Source organism: Sabethes cyaneus, chromosome 3 (genome assembly GCF_943734655.1).
Source record: "Sabethes cyaneus chromosome 3, idSabCyanKW18_F2, whole genome shotgun sequence".
Taxonomy (NCBI): domain Eukaryota; kingdom Metazoa; phylum Arthropoda; class Insecta; order Diptera; family Culicidae; genus Sabethes; species Sabethes cyaneus.
The window spans coordinates 123,533,849-123,556,410 of NC_071355.1; the positions used below are offsets into that span (position 1 = coordinate 123,533,849).

Sequence of the window (22,562 nt, forward strand, 5' to 3'; positions counted from 1 at the left end):
GCTCGAAATTTCTCAGAAAAACTCGAATAACTCAGCTCTGGCACGGAATTTTGAAGCGAAATTTTCGCAGGATGATATCCACAGATGTGCTGCACAAACTGAGCATAGCTTCAGTGACGTATTTGACATGTTTGGACACGTAATTGTAAAGATAAAGACATCAAATTTTTGAACGAGCTCGAAATTTCTCAGAAAAACTCGAATAACTCAGCTCTGGCACGGAATTTTGAAGCGAAATTTTTGCGGGATGATAGCCACAGATGTGCTGCACAAACTGAGCATAACTTCAGTGACGTTTTTGACATGTTTGGACACGTAATTGTAAAGATAAAGTCATCAAATTTTTGAACGAGCTCGAAATTTCTCAGAAAAACTCGAATAACTCAGCTCTGGTACGGACCTTTGAAGCGAAATTTTCGCAAGATATTAGCCACAGATGTGCTGCACAAACTGAGCATAACTTCAGTGACGTATTTGACATGTTTGGACACGAAATTGTAAAGATAAAGACATCAAATTTTTGAACGAGCTCGAAATTTCTCAGAAAAACTCGAATAACTCAGCTCTGGCACGGAATTTTGAAACGAAATTTTCGCAGGATGATAGCCACAGATGTGCTACACAAACTGAGCATAACTTCAGTGACGTATTTGACATGTTTGGACACGAAATTGTAAAGATAAAGACATCAAATTTTTGAACGAGCTCGAAATGTCTTATACAAACTCGGATAACTCAGCTCTGGCACGGAATTTTGAAGCGAAATTTACGCAGAATGATAGCCACAGATGTGCTGCACAAACTGAGCATAACTTCAGTGACGTATTTGACATGTTTGGACACGTAATTGTAAAGATAAGGACATCAAATTTTTAAACGAGTTCGAAATTTTTCAGAAAAACTCGAATAACTCAGCTTTGGCACGGAATTTTGAAGCGAAATGTTCGCAGGATGATAGCCACAGATGTGCTGCACAAACTGAGCATAACTTCAGTAACGTACCGTCATCCGGGGCGAAATTGTGCCAAAAAAGCATATATTTTTTTTTCTTTAGCTCAGTATACACACAATTTAGGAACTAAGTTGATTTCAAACCTGTCAATATATACTAAATTGTTCAATTAACAACTACCGTAGACATGGTTTAGTTACAATGAAACCTAATTTTACTGGAAGTGCATGAACTTTGGCACAATCTCCCCTTCTGGGGGGTGACATTGTGCCAAAAACTTAAAGTTAGGCTAAAAACCTAAACAGTGAACATTAGCATGTTTATAAACAATACACATAAATATCAGTATAAAGTAGTTCATATGCGGCCGTCCATGAACTAAGTGGACTATTAGGGGCAGGGGGTCGGCCAAAAACAACGCATCATACAAAAAGTATGAACGAAAATAACCCGGAGAGCTGTGAAATAACTAAAAACGAGTTCGTTGTCAATGGACAGCCTTTATATAGCCAGTATCGTTTCTAGGGTTAACAAGGGGGAGATATATGAAGGGGTGTATCCTAAGGTGGCATACCCATTTGATCATTTAACAAAAGTAACCATTACTTCCTTACCTCCTTAAAACTGGCAGTTTATACACGATATAATATATTCGTCTTATATTAGAGTGTTTATTCCAAGTATCTGAAATTTCCAGAGAAAAAGTAAAAATTAGTTTAAATTATTTAGCAGACCTATGATGCTGTTTGCTCCAAAATTGATGATGCAATCTAATCTGTCAAAATATTGTGCTCAATAGTAAAGAATGTGAGTGTGCTGGTGTATACTGACGTGTTTTTGTTGTGTATGTGAAATCCACAAATTGAATCGATCCTTATGGCTTGGCACAATCTCACCCACGTGAAGCTCGAAAAGTACAAAGTTTCGAAAAATATTATTTTCGTAATCAAAACTAATCCAACGCATAATAACCTTTCAATGCATTATAAATGATTATTTTATATATCTTCAAAATAGCAAGTTGATGCGATTTCCTGTTCGGGTTGGTTTATGCGGGACATTTTTCACATGTGTTATTTCCGCCTATTTTTGATCGCGAACTTTGAAACCCTGTTTAGGCCAAACAGTTCGCTAATATTATCTGTGTTCCATTCTAAGTTATAATAAATATGTTATGTTATCATTTTGAATTTAGGTCACCAGGTTCTATAGATATAATAAATTTTCACAAATAAACATTTTTGGTTTTTGGCACAATCTCACCCCCGTGGCACAATCTCATCCCGGATGGCGGTATTTGATATGTTTGGACACGTAATTGTAAAGATAAAGACATCAAATATTTGAACGAGTTCGAAATGTTTTAGACAAACTCGGATAACTCAGCTCTGGCACGGAATTTTGAAGCGAAATTTTCGCAGGATGATAGCCACAGATGTGCTGCACAAACTGAGTATAACTTCAGTGACGTATTTGACATGTTTGGACACGTAATTGTAAAGATAAAAACATTAAATTTTTGAACGAGCTCGAAATTTCTCAGAAAAACTCGAATAATTCAGCTCTGGTACGGAATTTTGAAGCGAAATTTTCGCAGGATGATAGCTGCAGATGTGCTGCACAAACTGAGCATAACTTCAGTGACGTATTTGACATGTTTGGACACGAAATTGTAAAGATAAAGACATCAAATTTTTGAACGAGCTCGAAATTTCTTATAAAAACCCGAATAACTCAGCTCTGGCACGGAATTTTGAAGCGAAATTTTCGCAGGATGATAGCCACAGATGTGCTGCAAAAACTGAGCATAACTTCAGTGACGTATTTGACATATTTGGACACGTAATTGTAAAGATAAAGGCATCAAATTTTTGAACGAGTTCGAAATTTCTCAGAAAAACTCGAATAACTCAGCTCTGGCACGGAATTTTGAAGCGAAATTTTCGCAGGATGATAGCCACAGATGTGCTGCACAAACTGAGCATAACTTCAGGACACGAAATTGTAAAGATAAAGACATCAAATTTTTGAACGAGCTCGAAATTTCTTAGAAAAACTCGAATAACTCAGCTCTGGCACGGAATTTTGAAGCGAAATTTTCGCAAGATGATAGCCACAGATGTGCTGCACAAACTGAGCATAACTTCAGTGACGTATTTGACATGTTTGGACACGTAATTGTAAAGATAAAGACATCAAATTTTTGAACGAGCTCGAAATTTCTCAGAAAATTCGGATAACTCAGCTCTGGCACGGAATTTTGAAGCGAAATTTTCGCAGGATGATAGCCACAGATGTGCTGCACAAACTGAGCATAACTTCAGTGACGCTTTTGACATGTTTAGACACGTAATTGTAAAGATAAAGTCATCAAATTTTTGAACGAGCTCGAAATTTCTCAGAAAAACTCGAATAACTCAGCTCTGGCACGGAATTTTGAAGCGAAATTTTCGCAGGATGATATCCACAGATGTGCTGCACAAACTGAGCATAGCTTCAGTGACGTATTTGACATGTTTGGACACGTAATTGTAAAGATAAAGACATCAAATTTTTGAACGAGCTCGAAATTTCTCAGAAAAACTCGAATAACTCAGCTCTGGCACGGAATTTTGAAGCGAAATTTTTGCGGGATGATAGCCACAGATGTGCTGCACAAACTGAGCATAACTTCAGTGACGTTTTTGACATGTTTGGACACGTAATTGTAAAGATAAAGTCATCAAATTTTTGAACGAGCTCGAAATTTCTCAGAAAAACTCGAATAACTCAGCTAGTAAAGAATGTGAGTGTGCTGGTGTATACTGACGTGTTTTTGTTGTGTATGTGAAATCCACAAATTGAATCGATCATTATGGCTTGGCACAATCTCACCCACGTGAAGCTCGAAAAGTACAAAGTTTCGAAAAATATTATTTTCGTAATCAAAACTAATCCAACGCATAATAACCTTTCAATGCATTATAAATGATTATTTTATATATCTTCAAAATAGCAAGTTGATGCGATTTCCTGTTCGGGTTGGTTTATGCGGGACATTTTTCACATGTGTTATTTCCGCCTATTTTTGATCGCGAACTTTGAAACCCTGTTTAGGCCAAACAGTTCGCTAATATTATCTGTGTTCCATTCTAAGTTATAATAAATATGTTATGTTATCATTTTGAATTTAGGTCACCAGGTTCTATAGATATAATAAATTTTCACAAATAAACATTTTTGGTTTTTGGCACAATCTCACCCCCGTGGCACAATCTCATCCCGGATGGCGGTATTTGATATGTTTGGACACGTAATTGTAAAGATAAAGACATCAAATTTTTGAACGAGTTCGAAATGTTTTAGACAAACTCGGATAACTCAGCTCTGGCACGGAATTTTGAAGCGAAATTTTCGCAGGATGATAGCCACAGATGTGCTGCACAAACTGAGTATAACTTCAGTGACGTATTTGACATGTTTGGACACGTAATTGTAAAGATAAAAACATTAAATTTTTGAACGAGCTCGAAATTTCTCAGAAAAACTCGAATAATTCAGCTCTGGCACGGAATTTTGAAGCGAAATTTTCGCAGGATGATAGCTGCAGATGTGCTGCACAAACTGAGCATAACTTCAGTGACGTATTTGACATGTTTGGACACGAAATTGTAAAGATAAAGACATCAAATTTTTGAACGAGCTCGAAATTTCTTATAAAAACCCGAATAACTCAGCTCTGGCACGGAATTTTGAAGCGAAATTTTCGCAGGATGATAGCCACAGATGTGCTGCACAAACTGAGCATAACTTCAGTGTCGTATTTGACATGTTTGGACACGTAATTGTAAAGATAAAGGCATCAAATTTTTGAACGAGTTCGAAATTTCTCAGAAAAACTCGAATAACTCAGCTCTGGCACGGAATTTTGAAGCGAAATTTTCGCAGGATGATAGCCACAGATGTGCTGCACAAACTGAGCATAACTTCAGTGACGTATTTGACATGTTTGGACACGAAATTGTAAAGATAAAGACATCAAATTTTTGAACGAGCTCGAAATTTCTTAGAAAAACTCGAATAACTCAGCTCTGGCACGGAATTTTGAAGCGAAATTTTCGCAAGATGATAGCCACAGATGTGCTGCACAAACTGAGCATAACTTCAGTGACGTATTTGACATGTTTGGACACGTAATTGTAAAGATAAAGACATCAAATTTTTGAACGAGCTCGAAATTTCTCAGAAAAACTCGGATAACTCAGCTCTGGCACGGAATTTTGAAGCGAAATTTTCGCAGGATGATAGCCACAGATGTGCTGCACAAACTGAGCATAACTTCAGTGACGCTTTTGACATGTTTAGACACGTAATTGTAAAGATAAAGTCATCAAATTTTTGAACGAGCTCGAAATTTCTCAGAAAAACTCGAATAACTCAGCTCTGGCACGGAATTTTGAAGCGAAATTTTCGCAGGATGATATCCACAGATGTGCTGCACAAACTGAGCATAGCTTCAGTGACGTATTTGACATGTTTGGACACGTAATTGTAAAGATAAAGACATCAAATTTTTGAACGAGCTCGAAATTTCTCAGAAAAACTCGAATAACTCAGCTCTGGCACGGAATTTTGAAGCGAAATTTTTGCGGGATGATAGCCACAGATGTGCTGCACAAACTGAGCATAACTTCAGTGACGTTTTTGACATGTTTGGACACGTAATTGTAAAGATAAAGTCATCAAATTTTTGAACGAGCTCGAAATTTCTCAGAAAAACTCGAATAACTCAGCTCTGGTACGGACCTTTGAAGCGAAATTTTCGCAAGATATTAGCCACAGATGTGCTGCACAAACTGAGCATAACTTCAGTGACGTATTTGACATGTTTGGACACGAAATTGTAAAGATAAAGACATCAAATTTTTGAACGAGCTCGAAATTTCTCAGAAAAACTCGAATAACTCAGCTCTGGCACGGAATTTTGAAACGAAATTTTCGCAGGATGATAGCCACAGATGTGCTACACAAACTGAGCATAACTTCAGTGACGTATTTGACATGTTTGGACACGAAATTGTAAAGATAAAGACATCAAATTTTTGAACGAGCTCGAAATGTCTTATACAAACTCGGATAACTCAGCTCTGGCACGGAATTTTGAAGCGAAATTTACGCAGAATGATAGCCACAGATGTGCTGCACAAACTGAGCATAACTTCAGTGACGTATTTGACATGTTTGGACACGTAATTGTAAAGATAAGGACATCAAATTTTTAAACGAGTTCGAAATTTTTCAGAAAAACTCGAATAACTCAGCTTTGGCACGGAATTTTGAAGCGAAATGTTCGCAGGATGATAGCCACAGATGTTCTGCACAAACTGAGCATAACTTCAGTGACGTATTTGACATGTTTGGACACGAAATTGTAAAGATAAAGACATTAAATTTTTGAACGAGCTCGAAATTTCTCAGAAAAATTCGAATAACTCAGCTCTGGCACGGAATTTTGAAGCGAAATGTTCGCAGGATGATAGACACAGATGTGCTGCACAAACTGAGCATAACTTCAGTGACGTATTTGACATGTTTGGACACGTAATTGTAAAGATAAAGACATCAAATTTTTGAACGAGCTCGCAATTTCTCAGAAAAACTCGAATAACTCAGCTCTGGCACGAAATTTTGAAGCGAAATTTTCGTAGAATGATAGCCACAGATGTGCTGCACAAACTGAGCATAACTTCAGTGACGTATTTGACATGTTTGGACACGAAATTGTAAAGATAAAGACATCAAATTTTTGAACGAGCTCGAAATGTCTTATACAAACTCGGATAACTCAGCTCTGGCACGGAATTTTGAAGCGAAATTTACGCAGAATGATAGCCACAGATGTGCTGCACAAACTGAGCATAACTTCAGTGACGTATTTGACATGTTTGGACACGTAATTGTAAAGATAAGGACATCAAATTTTTAAACGAGTTCGAAATTTTTCAGAAAAACTCGAATAACTCAGCTCTGGCACGGAATTTTGAAGCGAAATGTTCGCAGGATGATAGACACAGATGTGCTGCACAAACTGAGCATAACTTCAGTGACGTATTTGACATGTTTGGACACGAAATTGTAAAGATAAAGACATCAAATTTTTGAACGAGCTCGAAATGTCTTATACAAACTCGGATAACTCAGCTCTGGCACGGAATTTTGAAGCGAAATTTACGCAGAATGATAGCCACAGATGTGCTGCACAAACTGAGCATAACTTCAGTGACGCTTTTGACATGTTTAGACACGTAATTGTAAAGATAAAGTCATCAAATTTTTGAACGAGCTCGAAATTTCTCAGAAAAACTCGAATAACTCAGCTCTGGCACGGAATTTTGAAGCGAAATTTTCGCAGGATGATAGCCACAGACATGCTGCACAAACTGAGCATAACTTCAGTGACGTATTTGACATGTTTGGACACGTTATTGTAAAGATAAAGACATCCAATTTTTGAACGAGCTCGAAATTTCTCAGAAAAACTTGAATAGCTCAGCTCTGGCACGGAATTTTGAAGCGAAATTTTCGCAGGATGATAGCCACAGATGTGCTGCACAAACTGAGCATAACTTCAGTGACGTATTTGACATGTTTAGACACGAAATTGTAAAGATAAAGACATCAAATTTTTGAACGAGCTCGAAATTTCTCAGAAAAACTCGAATAACTCAGCTCTGGCACGGAATTTTGAAGCGAAATTTTCGCAGGATGATAGCCACAGATGTGCTGCACAAACTGAGCATAACTTCAGCGACGTTTTTGACATGTTTGGACACGTAATTGTAAAGATAAAGACATCAAGTTTTTGAACGAGCTCAAAATTTCTCAGAAAAACTCGAATAACTCAGCTCTGGCACGGAATTTCGAAGCGAAATTTTCGCAGGATGATAGCCACAGATGTGCTGCACAAACTGAGCATAACTTCAGTGACGTATTTGACATGTTTGGATACGAAATTGTAAAGATAAAGACATCAAATTTTTGAACGAGCTCGAAATTTCTTAGAAAAACTCGGATAACTCAGCTCTGGCACGGAATTTTGAAGCGAAATTTTCGCAGGATGATAGCCACAGATGTGCTGCACAAACTGAGCATAACTTCAGTGACGTATTTGACAAGTTTGGACACGTAATTGTAAAGATAAAGACATCAAATTTTTGAACGAGCTCAAAAATGTCTTAGACAAACTCGGATAACTCAGCTCTGGCACGGAATTTTGAAGCGAAATTTTCGCAGGATGATAGCCACAGATGTACTGCACAAACTGAGCATAACTTCAGTGACGTATTTGACAAGTTTGGACACGTAATTGTAAAGATAAAGACATCCAATTTTTGAACGAGCTCGAAATTTCTCAGAAAAACTTGAATAGCTCAGCTCTGGCACGGAATTTTGAAGCGAAATTTTCGCAGGATGATAGCCACAGATGTGCTGCACAAACTGAGCATAACTTCAGTGACGTATTTGACATGTTTGGACACGAAATTGTAAAGATAAAGACATCAAATTTTTGAACGAGCTCGAAATGTCTTAGACAAACTCGGATAACTCAGCTCTGGCACGGAATTTTGAAGCGAAATTTTCGCAGGATGATAGCCACAGATGTACTGCACAAACTGAGCATAACTTCAGTGACGTATTTGACGTGTTTGCACACGTAATTGTAAAGATAAGGACATCAAATTTTTGAACGAGCTCGAAATTTCTCAGAAAAACTCGAATAACTCAGCTTTGGCACGGAATTTTGAAGCGAAATTTCCGCAGGATGATAGCCACAGATGTGCTGCACAAACTGAGCATGACTTCAGTGACGTATTTGACATGTTCGGACACGAAATTGTAAAGATAAAGACATCAAATTTTTGAACGAGCTCGAAATGTCTTAGACAAACTCGGATAACTCAGCTCTGGCACGGAATTTTGAAGCGAAATTTTCGCAGGATGATAGCCACAGATGTACTGCACAAACTGAGCATAACTTCAGTGACGTATTTGACAAGTTTGGACACGTAATTGTAAAGATAAAGACATCAAATTTTTGAACGAGCTCGAAATTTCTTATAAAAACTCGGATAACTCAGCTCTGGCACGGAATTTTGAAGCGAAATTTCCGCAGGATGATAGCCACAGATGTGCTGCACAAACTGAGCATGACTTCAGTGACGTATTTGACATGTTCGGACACGAAATTGTAAAGATAAAGACATCAAATTTTTGAACGAGCTCGAAATTTCTCAGAAAAACTCGAATAACTCAGCTTTGGCACGGAATTTTGAAGCGAAATTTCCGCAGGATGATAGCCACAGATGTGCTGCACAAACTGAGCATAACTTCAGTGACGTATTTGACAAGTTTGGACACGTAATTGTAAAGATAAAGACATCCAATTTTTGAACGAGCTCGAAATTTCTCAGAAAAACTTGAATAGCTCAGCTCTGGCACGGAATTTTGAAGCGAAATTTTCGCAGGATGATAGCCACAGATGTGCTGCACAAACTGAGCATAACTTCAGTGACGTATTTGACATGTTTGGACACGAAATTGTAAAGATAAAGACATCAAATTTTTGAACGAGCTCGAAATGTCTTAGACAAACTCGGATAACTCAGCTCTGGCACGGAATTTTGAAGCGAAATTTTCGCAGGATGATAGCCACAGATGTACTGCACAAACTGAGCATAACTTCAGTGACGTATTTGACAAGTTTGGACACGTAATTGTAAAGATAAAGACATCAAATTTTTGAACGAGCTCGAAATTTCTTATAAAAACTCGGATAACTCAGCTCTGGCACGGAATTTTGAAGCGAAATTTCCGCAGGATGATAGCCACAGATGTGCTGCACAAACTGAGCATGACTTCAGTGACGTATTTGACATGTTCGGACACGAAATTGTAAAGATAAAGACATCAAATTTTTGAACGAGCTCGAAATGTCTTAGACAAACTCGGATAACTCAGCTCTGGCACGGAATTTTGAAGCGAAATTTTCGCAGGATGATAGCCACAGATGTACTGCACAAACTGAGCATAACTTCAGTGACGTATTTGACGTGTTTGCACACGTAATTGTAAAGATAAGGACATCAAATTTTTGAACGAGCTCGAAATTTCTCAGAAAAACTCGAATAACTCAGCTTTGGCACGGAATTTTGAAGCGAAATTTTCGCAGGATGATAGACACAGATGTGCTGCATAAACTGGGCATAACTTCAGTGACGTATTTGACATGTTTGGACACGTAATTGTAAAGATAAAGACATCAAATTTTTGAACGAGCTCGAAATTTCTCAGAAAAACTCGAATAACTCAGCTCTGGCACGGAATTTTGAAGCGAAATTTTCGCAGGATGATAGCCACAGATGTGCTGCACAAACTGAGCATAACTTCAGCGACGTATTTGACATGTTTGGACACGTAATTGTAAAGATAAAGACATCAAATTTTTGAACGAGCTCGAAATTTCTCAGAAAAACTCGAATAACTCAGCTCTGGCACGGAATTTTGAAGCGAAATTTTCGCAGGATGATAGCCACAGATGTACTGCACAAACTGAGCATAACTTCAGTGACGTATTTGACATGTTTGGACACGTAATTGTAAAGATAAAGACATCAAATTTTTGAACGAGCTCGAAATTTCTTATAAAAACTCGAATAACTCAGCTCTGGCACGGAATTTTGAAGCGAAATTTTCGCAGGATGATAGCCACAGATGTGCTGCACAAACTGAGCATAACTTCAGCGACGTATTTGACATGTTTGGACACGTAATTGTAAAGATAAAGATATCAAATTTTTGAACGAGCTCAAAATTTCTCAGAAAAACTCGAATAACTCAGCTCTGGCACGGAATTTCGAAGCGAAATTTTCGCAGGATGATAGCCACAGATGTGCTGCACAAACTGAGCATAACTTCAGTGACGTATTTGACATGTTTGGACACGAAATTGTAAAGATAAAGACATCAAATTTTTGAACGAGCTCGAAATTTTTTAGAAATACTCGAATAACTCAGCTCTGGCACGGAATTTTGAAGCGAAATTTTCGCAGGATGATAGCCACAGATGTGCTGCACAAACTGAGCATAGCTTCAGTGACGTATTTGACATGTTTGGACACGAAATTGTAAAGATAGACATTAAATTTTTGAACGAGCTCGAAATTTCTCAGAAAAACTCGAATAACTCCGCTCTGGCACGGAATTTTGAAGCGAAATTTTCGCAGGATGATAGACACAGATGTGCTGCACAAACTGAGCATAACTTCAGTGACGTATTTGACATGTTTGGACACGAAATTGTAAAGATAAAGACATCAAATTTTTGAACGAGCTCGAAATTTCTCAGAAAACTCGAATAACTCAGCTCTGGCACGGAATTTCGAAGCGAAATTTTCGCAGCATGATAACCACAGATGTGCTACACAAACTGAGCATAACTTCAGTGACGTATTTGACATGTTTGGACACGAAATTGTAAAGATAAAGACATCAAATTTTTGAACGAGCTCGAAATGTCTTAGACAAACTCGGATAACTCAGCTCTGGCACGGAATTTTGAAGCGAAATTTTCGCAGGATGATAGCCACAGATGTGCTGCACAAACTGAACATGACTTCAGTGACGTATTTGACATGTTTGGACACGAAATTGTACAGATAAAGACATCAAATTTTTGAACGAGCTCGAAATTTCTTAGAAAAACTCGAATAACTCAGCTCTGGCACGGAATTTTGAAGCGAAATTTTCGTAGAATGATAGCCACAGATGTGCTGCACAAACTGAGCATAACTTCAGTGACGTATTTGACATGTTTGGACACGAAATTGTAAAGATAAAGACATCAAATTTTTGAACGAGCTCGAAATTTCTCAGAAAAACTCGAATAACTCAGCTCTGGCACGGAATTTTGAAGCGAAATTTTCGTAGAATGATAGCCACAGATGTGCTGCACAAACTGAGCATAACTTCAGTGACGTATTTGACATGTTTGGACACGAAATTGTAAAGATAAAGACATCAAATTTTTGAACGAGCTCGAAATTTCCTAGAAAAACTCGAATAACTCAGCTCTGGCACGGAATTTTGAAGCGAAATTTTCGCAGGATGATAGCCACAGATGTGCTGCACAAACTGAGCATGGCTTCAGTAACGTTTTCGACATGTTTGGACCCGAAATTGTACAGATAAAGACATCAAATTTTTGAACGAGCTCGAAATTTCTTATAAAAACCCGAATAACTCAGCTCTGGCACGGAATTTTGAAGCGAAATTTTCGCAGGATGATAGCCACCGATGTGCTGCACAAACTGAGCATAACTTCAGTGACGTATTTGACATGTTTAGACACGTAATTGTTAAGATAAAGACATCAAATTTTTGAACGAGCTCGAAATTTCTTAGAAAAACTCGAATAACTCAGCTCTGGCACGGAATTTTGAAGCGAAATTTTCGCAGGATGATAGCCACAGATGTGCTGCACAAACTGAGCATAACTTCAGTAACGTACCGTCATCCGGGGCGAAATTGTGCCAAAAAAGCATATATTTTGTTTTCTTTAGCTCAGTATACACACAATTTAGGAACTAAGTTGATTTCAAACCTGTCAATATATACTAAATTGTTCAATTAACAACTACCGTAGACATGGTTTAGTTACAATGAAACCTAATTTTACTGGAAGTGCATGAACTTTGGCACAATCTCAACCCTTCTGGGGGGTGACATTGTGCCAAAAACTTAAAGTTAGGCTAAAAACCTATACAGTGAACATTAGCATGTTTATAAACAATACACATAAATATCAGTATAAAGTAGTTCATATGCGGCCGTCCATGAACTAAGTGGACTATTAGGGGCAGGGGGTCGGCCAAAAACAACGCATCATACAAAAAGTATGAACGAAAATAACCCGGAGAGCTGTGAAATAACTAAAAACGAGTTCGTTGTCAATGGACAGCCTTTATATAGCCAGTATCGTTTCTAATGTTAACATGGGGGAGATATATGAAGGGGTGTATCCTAAGGTGGCATACCCATTTGATCATTTAACAAAAGTAACCATTACTTCCTTACCTCCTTAAAACTGGCAGTTTATACACGGTATAATATATTCGTCTTATATTAGAGTGTTTATTCCAAGTATCTGAAATTTCCAGAGAAAAAGTAAAAATTAGTTTAAATTATTTAGCAGACCTATGATGCTGTTTGCTCCAAAATGGATGATGTAATCTAATCTGTCAAAATATTGTGCTCAATAGTAAAGAATGTGAGTGTGCTGGTGTATACTGACGTGTTTTTGTTGTGTATGTGAAATCCACAAATTGCATCGATCATTATGGCTTGGCACAATCTCACCCCCATGAAGCTCGAAAAGTACAAAGTTTCGAAAAATAATATTTTCGTAATCAAAACTAATCCAACGCATAATAACCTTTCAATGCATTATAAATGATTAGTTTATACACCTTCAAAATAGCAAGTTGATGCGATTTCCTGTTCGGGTTGGTTTATGCGGGACATTTTTCACAAGCGTTATTTCCGCGTATTTTTGATCGCGAACTTTGAAGCCCTGTTTAGGCTAAATAGTTCGCTAATATTATCTGTGTTCCATTCTAAGTTATAATAAATATGTTATGTTCATCATCATTTTGAATTTAGGTCACCAGGTTCTATAGATATAATAAATTTTCACAAATAAACATTTTTGGTTTTTGGCACAATCTCACCCCCGTGGCACAATTTCACCCCGGTTGGCGGTATTTGACATGTTTGGACACGTAATTGTAAAGATAGACGTCAAATATTTGAACGAGCTCGAAATTTCTTAGAAAAACTCGAATAACTCAGCTCTGGCACGGATTTTTGAAGCGAAATTTTCGCAGGATGATAGCCACAGATATGCTGCACAAACTGAGCATAAATTCAGTGACGTATTTGACATGTTTGGACACGTAGTTGAAACGATAAAGATATCAAATATTTAAACGAGCTCAAAATTTCTTAGAAAAACTCGAATAACTCAGCTCTGGCACGGATTTTTCAGGCGAAATTTTCGCAGGATGATAACCACAGACATGCTGCACAAACTGAGCATAAATTCAGTGACGTATTTGACATGTTTGGACACGTAATTGTAAAGATAAAGACATCAAATATTTGAACGAGCTCGAAATTTCTAAAAAAAACTCGAATAACTCAGCTCTGGCACGGATTTTTGACGCGAAATTTCCGCAGGATGATAGCCACAGATGTGCTGCACAAACTGAGCATAAATTCAGTGGCGTATTTGACATGTTTGGACACGTAATTGTAAAGATAAAGACATCAAATATTTGAACGAGCTCAAAATTTCTTAGAAAAACTTGAATAACTCAGCTCTGGCACGGATTTTTGAAGCGAAATTTTCGCAGGATGATAGCCACAGATATGCTGCACAAACTGAGCATAAATTCAGTGACGTATTTGACATGTTTGGACACGTAATTGTAAAGATAAAGACATCAAATATTTGAACGAGCTCGAAATTTCTTAGAAAAACTCGAATAACTCAGCTCTGGCACGGATTTTTGAAGCGAAATTTTCGCAGGATGATGGCCACAGATGTGCTGCACAAACTGAGTATAAATTCAGTGACGTATTTGACATGTTTGGACACGTAATTGTAAAGATAAAGACATCAAATATTTGAACGAGCTCGAAATTTCTAAAAAAAACTCGAATAACTCAGCTCTGGCACGGATTTTTGACGCGAAATTTCCGCAGGATGATAGCCACAGATGTGCTGCACAAACTGAGCATAACTTCAGTAACGTACCGTCATCCAGGGCGAAATTGTGCCAAAAAAGCATTATTTTTTTTCTTTAGCTCAGTATACACACAATTTATGAACTAAGTTGATTTCAAACCTGTCAATATATACTAAATTGTTCAATTAACAACTACCGCAGAGATGGTTTAGTTACAATGAAACCTAATTTTACTGGAAGTGCATGAACTTTGGCACAATCTCACCCCTTCTAGGGGGTGACATTGTGCCAAAAACTTAAAGTTAGGCTAAAAACCTAAACAGTGAACATGAGCATGTTTATAAACAATACACATAAATATCAGTATAAAGTAGTTTATATGGGGCCGTCCATGAACTAAGTGGACTATTAGGGGCAGGGGGTCGGCCAAAAACAACGCATCATACAAAAAGTATGGACGAAAATAACCCGGAGAGCTGTGAAATAACTAAAAACGAGTTCGTTGTCAATGGACAGCCTTTATATAGCCAGTATCGTTTCTAGGGTTAACAAGGGGGAGATATATGAAGGGGTGTATCCTAAGGTGGCATACCCATTTGATCATTTAACAAAAGTAACCATTACTTCCTTACCTCCTTAAAACTGGCAGTTTATACACGGTATAAAATATTCGTCTTATATTAGAGTGTTTATTCCAAGTATCTGAAATTTCCAGAGAAAAAGTAAAAATTAGTTTAAATTATTTAGCAGACCTATGATGCTGTTTGCTCCAAAATGGATGATGCAATCTAATCTGTCAAAATATTGTGCTCAATAGTAAAGAATGTGAGTGTGCTGGTGTATACTGACGTGTTTTTGTTGTGTATGTGAAATCCACAAATTGCATCGATCATTATGGCTTGGCACAATCTCACCCCCATGAAGCTCGAAAAGTACAAAGTTTCGAAAAATAATATTTTCGTAATCAAAACTAATCCAACGCATAATAACCTTTCAATGCATTATAAATGATTAGTTTATACACCTTCAAAATAGCAAGTTGATGCGATTTCCTGTTCGGGTTGGTTTATGCGGGACATTTTTCACAAGCGTTATTTCTGCGTATTTTTGATCGCGAACTTTGAAGCCCTGTTTAGGCTAAATAGTTCGCTAATATTATCTGTGTTCCATTCTAAGTTATAATAAATATGTTATGTTCATCATCATTTTGAATTTAGGTCACCAGGTTCTATAGATATAATAAATTTTCACAAATAAACATTTTTGGTTTTTGGCACAATCTCACCCCCGTGGAACAATCTCACCCCGGTTGGCGGTATTTGACATGTTTGGACACGTAATTGTAAAGATAGACGTCAAATATTTGAACGAGCTCGAAATTTCTTAGAAAAACTCGAATAACTCAGCTCTGGCACGGATTTTTGAAGCGAAATTTTCGCAGGATGATAGCCACAGATATGCTGCACAAACTGAGCATAAATTCAGTGACGTATTTGACATGTTTGGACACGTAGTTGAAACGATAAAGATATCAAATATTTAAACGAGCTCAAAATTTCTTAGAAAAACTCGAATAACTCAGCTCTGGCACGTGTTTTTCAGGCGAAGTTTTTGCAGGATGATAGCCACAGATGTGCTGCAAAAACTGAGCATAAATTCAGTGACGTATTTGACATGTTTGGACACGTAATTGTAAAGATAAAGACATCAAATATTTGAACGAGCTCGAAATTTCTAGAAAAACTCGAATAACTCAGCTCTGGCACGGATTTTTGACGCGAAATTTCCGCAGGATGATGGCCACAGATGTGCTGCACAAACTGAGCATAAATTCAGTGACGTATTTGACATGTTTGGACACGTAATTGTAAAGATAAAGACATCAAATATTTGAACGAGCTCGAAATTTCTTAGAAAAACTCGAATAACTCAGCTCTGGCACGGATTTTTTACGCGAAATTTCCGCAGGATGATAGCCACAGATGTGCTGCACAAACTGAGCATAAATTCAGTGGCGTATTTGACATGTTTGGACACGTAATTGAAAAGATAAAGACATCAAATATTTGAACGAGCTCGAAATTTCTTAGAAAAAATCAAATAAATCAGCTCTGGCACGGATTTTTGAAGCGAAATTTTCGCAGGATGATAGCCACAGATGTGCTGCACAAACTAAGCATAACTTCAGTGACGTATTTGACATGTTTGGACACGTAATTGTAAAGACAAAGACATCAAATATTTGAACGAGCTCAAAATTGCTTAGAAAAACTCGAATAACTCAGCTCTGGCACGGATTTTTGAAGCGAAATTCTCGCAGGATGATAGCCACAGATGTGCTGCATAAACTGAGCATAACTTCAGTGACGTATTTGACATGTTTGGACACGTAATTGTAAAGATAAAGACATCAAATATTTGAACGAGCTCGAAATTTCTTAGAAAAACTCGAATAACTCAGCTCTGGCACGGATTTTTGAAGCGAAATTTTCGCAGGATGATGGCCACAGATGTGTTGCACAAACTGAGCATAAATTCAGTGACGTATTTGACATGTTTGGACACGTAATTTTAAAGATAAAGACATCAAATATTTGAACGAGCTCGAAATTTCTAAAAAAAACTCGAATAACTCAGCTCTGGCACGGATTTTTGACGCGAAATTTCCGCAGGATGATAGCCACAGATGTGCTGCACAAACTGAGCATAAATTCAGTGGCGTATTTGACATGTTTGGACACGTAATTGTAAAGATAAAGACATCAAATATTTGAACGAGCTCAAAATTGCTTAGAAAAACATGAATAACTCAGCTCTGGCACGGATTTTTGAAGCGAAATTTTCGCAGGATGATAGCCACAGATATGCTGCACAAACTGAGCATAAATTCAGTGACGTATTTGACATGTTTGGACACGTAATTGTAAAGATAAAGACATCAAATATTTGAACGAGCTCGAAATTTCTTAGAAAAACTCGAATAACTCAGCTCTGGCACGGATTTTTGAAGCGAATTTTTCGCAGGATGATGGCCACAGATGTGCTGCACAAACTGAGCATGAATTCAGTGACGTATTTGACATGTTTGGACACGTAATTGTAAAGATAAAGACATCAAATATTTGAACGAGCTCGAAATTTCTTAGAAAAACTCGAATAACTCAGCTCTGGCACGGATTTTTGAAGCGAAATTTTCGCAGGATGATGGTCACAGATGTGTTGCACAGACTGAGCATAAATTCAGTGACGTATTTGATATGTTTGGACACGTAATTGTAAAGATAAAGACATCAAATATTTGAACGAGCTCGAAATTTCTTAGAAAAACTCGAATAACTCAGCTCTGGCACAGATTTTTGAAGCGAAATTTTCACAGGATGATAGCCACAGATATGCTGCACAAACTGAGCATAAATTCAGTGACGTATTTGACATGTTTGGACACGTAATTGTAAAGATAAAGACATCAAATATTTGAACGAGCTCGAAATTTCTAAAAAAAAACTCGAATAACTCAGCTCTGGCACGGATTTTTGACGCGAAATTTCCGCAGGATGATAGCCACAGATGTGCTGCACAAACTGAGCATAAATTCAGTGGCGTATTTGACATGTTTGGACACGTAATTGAAACGATAAAGATATCAAATATCTAAACGAGCTCGAAATTTCTTAGAAAAACTCGAATAACTCAGCTCTGGCACGGATTTTTGAGGCAAAATTTTCGCAGGATGATAGCCACAGATGTGCTGCACAAACTGAGCATAAATTCAGTGACGTATTTGACATGTTTGGACACGTAATTGTAAAGATAAAGACATCAAATATTTGAACGAGCTCGAAATTTCTAGAAAAACTCGAATAACTCAGCTCTGGCACGGATTTTTGACGCGAAATTTCCGCAGGATGATGGCCACAGATATGCTGCACAAACTGAGCATAAATTCAGTGACGTATTTGACATGTTTGGACACGTAATTGTAAAGATAAAGACATCAAATATTTGAACGAGCTCGAAATTTCTTAGAAAAACTCGAATAACTCAGCTCTGGCACTGATTTTTGACGCGAAATTTCCGCAGGATGATAGCCACAGATGTGCTGCACAAACTGAGCATAAATTCAGTGGCGTATTTGACATGTTTGGACACGTAATTGCAAAGATAAAGACATCAAATATTTGAACGAGCTCGAAATTTCTTAGAAAAACTCAAATAAATCAGCTCTGGCACGGATTTTTGAAGCGAAATTTTCGCAGGATGATAGCCACAGATGTGCTGCACAAACTGAGCATAAATTCAGTGACGTATTTGACATGTTTGGACACGTAATTGTAAAGATAAAGACATCAAATATTTGAACGAGCTCAAAATTGCTTAGAAAAACTCGAATAACTCAGCTCTGGCACGGATTTTTGAAGCGAAATTCTCGCGGGATGATAGCCACAGATGTGCTGCACAAACTGAGCATAACTTCAGTGACGTATTTGATATGTTTGGACACGTAATTGTAAAGATAAAGACATCAAATATTTGAACGAGCTCGAAATTTCTTAGAAAAACTCGAATAACTCAGCTCTGGCACGGATTTTTGAAGCGAAATTTTCGCAGGATGATGGCCACAGATGTGTTGCACAAACTGAGCATAAATTCAGTGACGTATTTGACATGTTTGGACACGTAATTGTAAAGATAAAGACATCAAATATTTGAACGAGCTCGAAATTTCTTAGAAAAACTCGAATAACTCAGCTCTGGCACGGATTTTTGAAGCGAAATTTTCGCAGGATGATGGCCACAGATGTGCTGCACAAACTGAGCATGAATTCAGTGACGTATTTGACATGTTTGGACACGTAATTGTAAAGATAAAGACATCAAATATTTGAACGAGCTCAAAATTTCTTAGAAAAACTCAAATAAATCAGCTCTGGCACGGATTTTTGACGCGAAATTTCCGCAGGATGATAGCCACAGATGTGCTGCACAAACTGAGCATAAATTCAGTGGCGTATTTGACATGTTTGGACACGTAATTGTAAAGATAAAGACATCAAATATTTGAACGAGCTCAAAATTGCTTAGAAAAACATGAATAACTCAGCTCTGGCACGGATTTTTGAAGCGAAATTTTCGCAGGATGATAGCCACAGATATGCTGCACAAACTGAGCATAAATTCAGTGACGTATTTGACATGTTTGGACACGTAATTGTAAAGATAAAGACATCAAATATTTGAACGAGCTCGAAATTTCTTGGAAAAACTCGAATAACTCAGCTCTGGCATGGATTTTTGAAGCGAATTTTTCGCAGGATGATGGCCACAGATGTGCTGCACAAACTGAGCATGAATTCAGTGACGTATTTGACATGTTTGGACACGTAATTGTAAAGATAAAGACATCAAATATTTGAACGAGCTCGAAATTTCTTAGAAAAACTCGAATAACTCAGCTCTGGCACAGATTTTTGAAGCGAAATTTTCGCAGGATGATGGTCACAGATGTGTTGCACAAACTGAGCATAAATTCAGTGACGTATTTGATATGTTTGGACACGTAATTGTAAAGATAAAGACATCAAATATTTGAACGAGCTCGAAATTTCTTAGAAAAACTCGAATAACTCAGCTCTGGCACTGATTTTTGACGCGAAATTTCCGCAGGATGATAGCCACAGATGTGCTGCACAAACTGAGCATAAATTCAGTGGCGTATTTGACATGTTTGGACACGTAATTGAAACGATAAAGATATCAAATATTTAAACGAGCTCGAAATTTCTTAGAAAAACTCGAATAACTCAGCTCTGGCACGGATTTTTGAGGCAAAATTTTCGCAGGATGATAGCCACAGATGTGCTGCACAAACTGAGCATAAATTCAGTGACGTATTTGACATGTTTGGACACGTAATTGTAAAGATAAAGACATCAAATATTTGAACGAGCTCGAAATTTCTAGAAAAACTCGAATAACTCAGCTCTGGCACGGATTTTTGACGCGAAATTTCCGCAGGATGATGGCCACAGATGTGCTGCACAAACTCAGCATAAATTCAGTGACGTATTTGACATGTTTGGACACGTAATTGTAAAGATAAAGACATCAAATATTTGAACGAGCTCGAAATTTCTTAGAAAAACTCGAATAACTCAGCTCTGGCACTGATTTTTGACGCGAAATTTCCGCAGGATGATAGCCACAGATGTGCTGCACAAACTGAGCATAAATTCAGTGGCGTATTTGACATGTTTGGACACGTAATTGCAAAGATAAAGACATCAAATATTTGAACGAGCTCGAAATTTCTTAGAAAAACTCAAATAAATCAGCTCTGGCACGGATTTTTGAAGCGAAATTTTCGCAGGATGATAGCCACAGATGTGCTGCACAAACTGAGCATAAATTCAGTGACGTATTTGATATGTTTGGACACGTAATTGTAAAGATAAAGACATCAAATATTTGAACGAGCTCAAAATTGCTTAGAAAAACTCGAATAACTCAGCTCTGGCACGGATTTTTGAAGCGAAATTCTCGCGGGATGATAGCCACAGATGTGCTGCACAAACTGAGCATAACTTCAGTGACGTATTTGATATGTTTGGACACGTAATTGTAAAGATAAAGACATCAAATATTTGAACGAGCTCGAAATTTCTTAGAAAAACTCGAATAACTCAGCTCTGGCACGGATTTTTGAAGCGAAATTTTCGCAGGATGATGGCCACAGATGTGTTGCACAAACTGAGCATAAATTCAGTGACGTATTTGACATGTTTGGACACGTAATTGTAAAGATAAAGACATCAAATATTTGAACGAGCTCGAAATTTCTTAGAAAAACTCGAATAACTCAGCTCTGGCACGGATTTTTGAAGCGAAATTTTCGCAGGATGATGGCCACAGATGTGCTGCACAAACTGAGCATAACTTCAGTAACGTACCGTCATCCAGGGCGAAATTGTGCCAAAAAAGCATATATTTTTTTTCTTTAGCTCAGTATACACACAATTTAGGAACTAAGTTGATTTCAAACCTGTCAATATATACTAAATTGTTCAATTAACAACTACCGTAGAGATGGTTTAGTTACAATGAAACCTAATTTTACTGGAAGTGCATGAACTTTGGCACAATCTCACCCCTTCTAGGGGGTGACATTGTGCCAAAAACTTAAAGTTAGGCTAAAAACCTAAACAGTGAACATGAGCATGTTTATAAACAATACACATAAATATCAGTATAAAGTAGTTCATATGGGGCCGTCCATGAACTAAGTGGACTATTAGGGGCAGGGGGTCGGCCAAAAACAACGCATCATACAAAAAGTATGAACGAAAATAACCCGGAGAGCTGTGAAATAACTAAAAACGAGTTCGTTGTCAATGGACAGCCTTTATATAGCCAGTATCGTTTCTAGGGTTAACAAGGGGGAGATATATGAAGGGGTGTATCCTAAGGTGGCATACCCATTTGATCATTTAACAAAAGTAACCATTACTTCCTTACCTCCTTAAAACTGGCAGTTTATACACGGTATAATATATTCGTCTTATATTAGAGTGTTTATTCCAAGTATCTGAAATTTCCAGAGAAAAAGTAAAAATTAGTTTAAATTATTTAGCAGACCTATGATGCTGTTTGCTCCAAAATGGATGATGCAATCTAATCTGTCAAAATATTGTGCTCAATAGTAAAGAATGTGAGTGTGCTGGTGTATACTGACGTGTTTTTGTTGTATATGTGAAATCCACAAATTGCATCGATCATTATGGCTTGGCACAATCTCACCCCCATGAAGCTCGAAAAGTACAAAGTTTCGA

At 37.5% G+C, this 22,562-nt stretch overlaps 1 long non-coding RNA gene across 1 annotated transcript; it reads right to left on the bottom strand.

The window, feature by feature from the left end:
- Window positions 1–1,576: 1,576 nt before the first annotated feature.
- LOC128744270 (uncharacterized) lies at window positions 1,577–22,314 on the bottom strand. Its single transcript, XR_008412378.1, has 3 exons — window positions 22,249–22,314; window positions 13,064–13,133; window positions 1,577–1,636 (listed from the first exon to the last, which is right to left on the bottom strand). It is a non-coding gene; the product is annotated as an uncharacterized LOC128744270 (long non-coding RNA).
- Window positions 22,315–22,562: the final 248 nt, after the last annotated feature.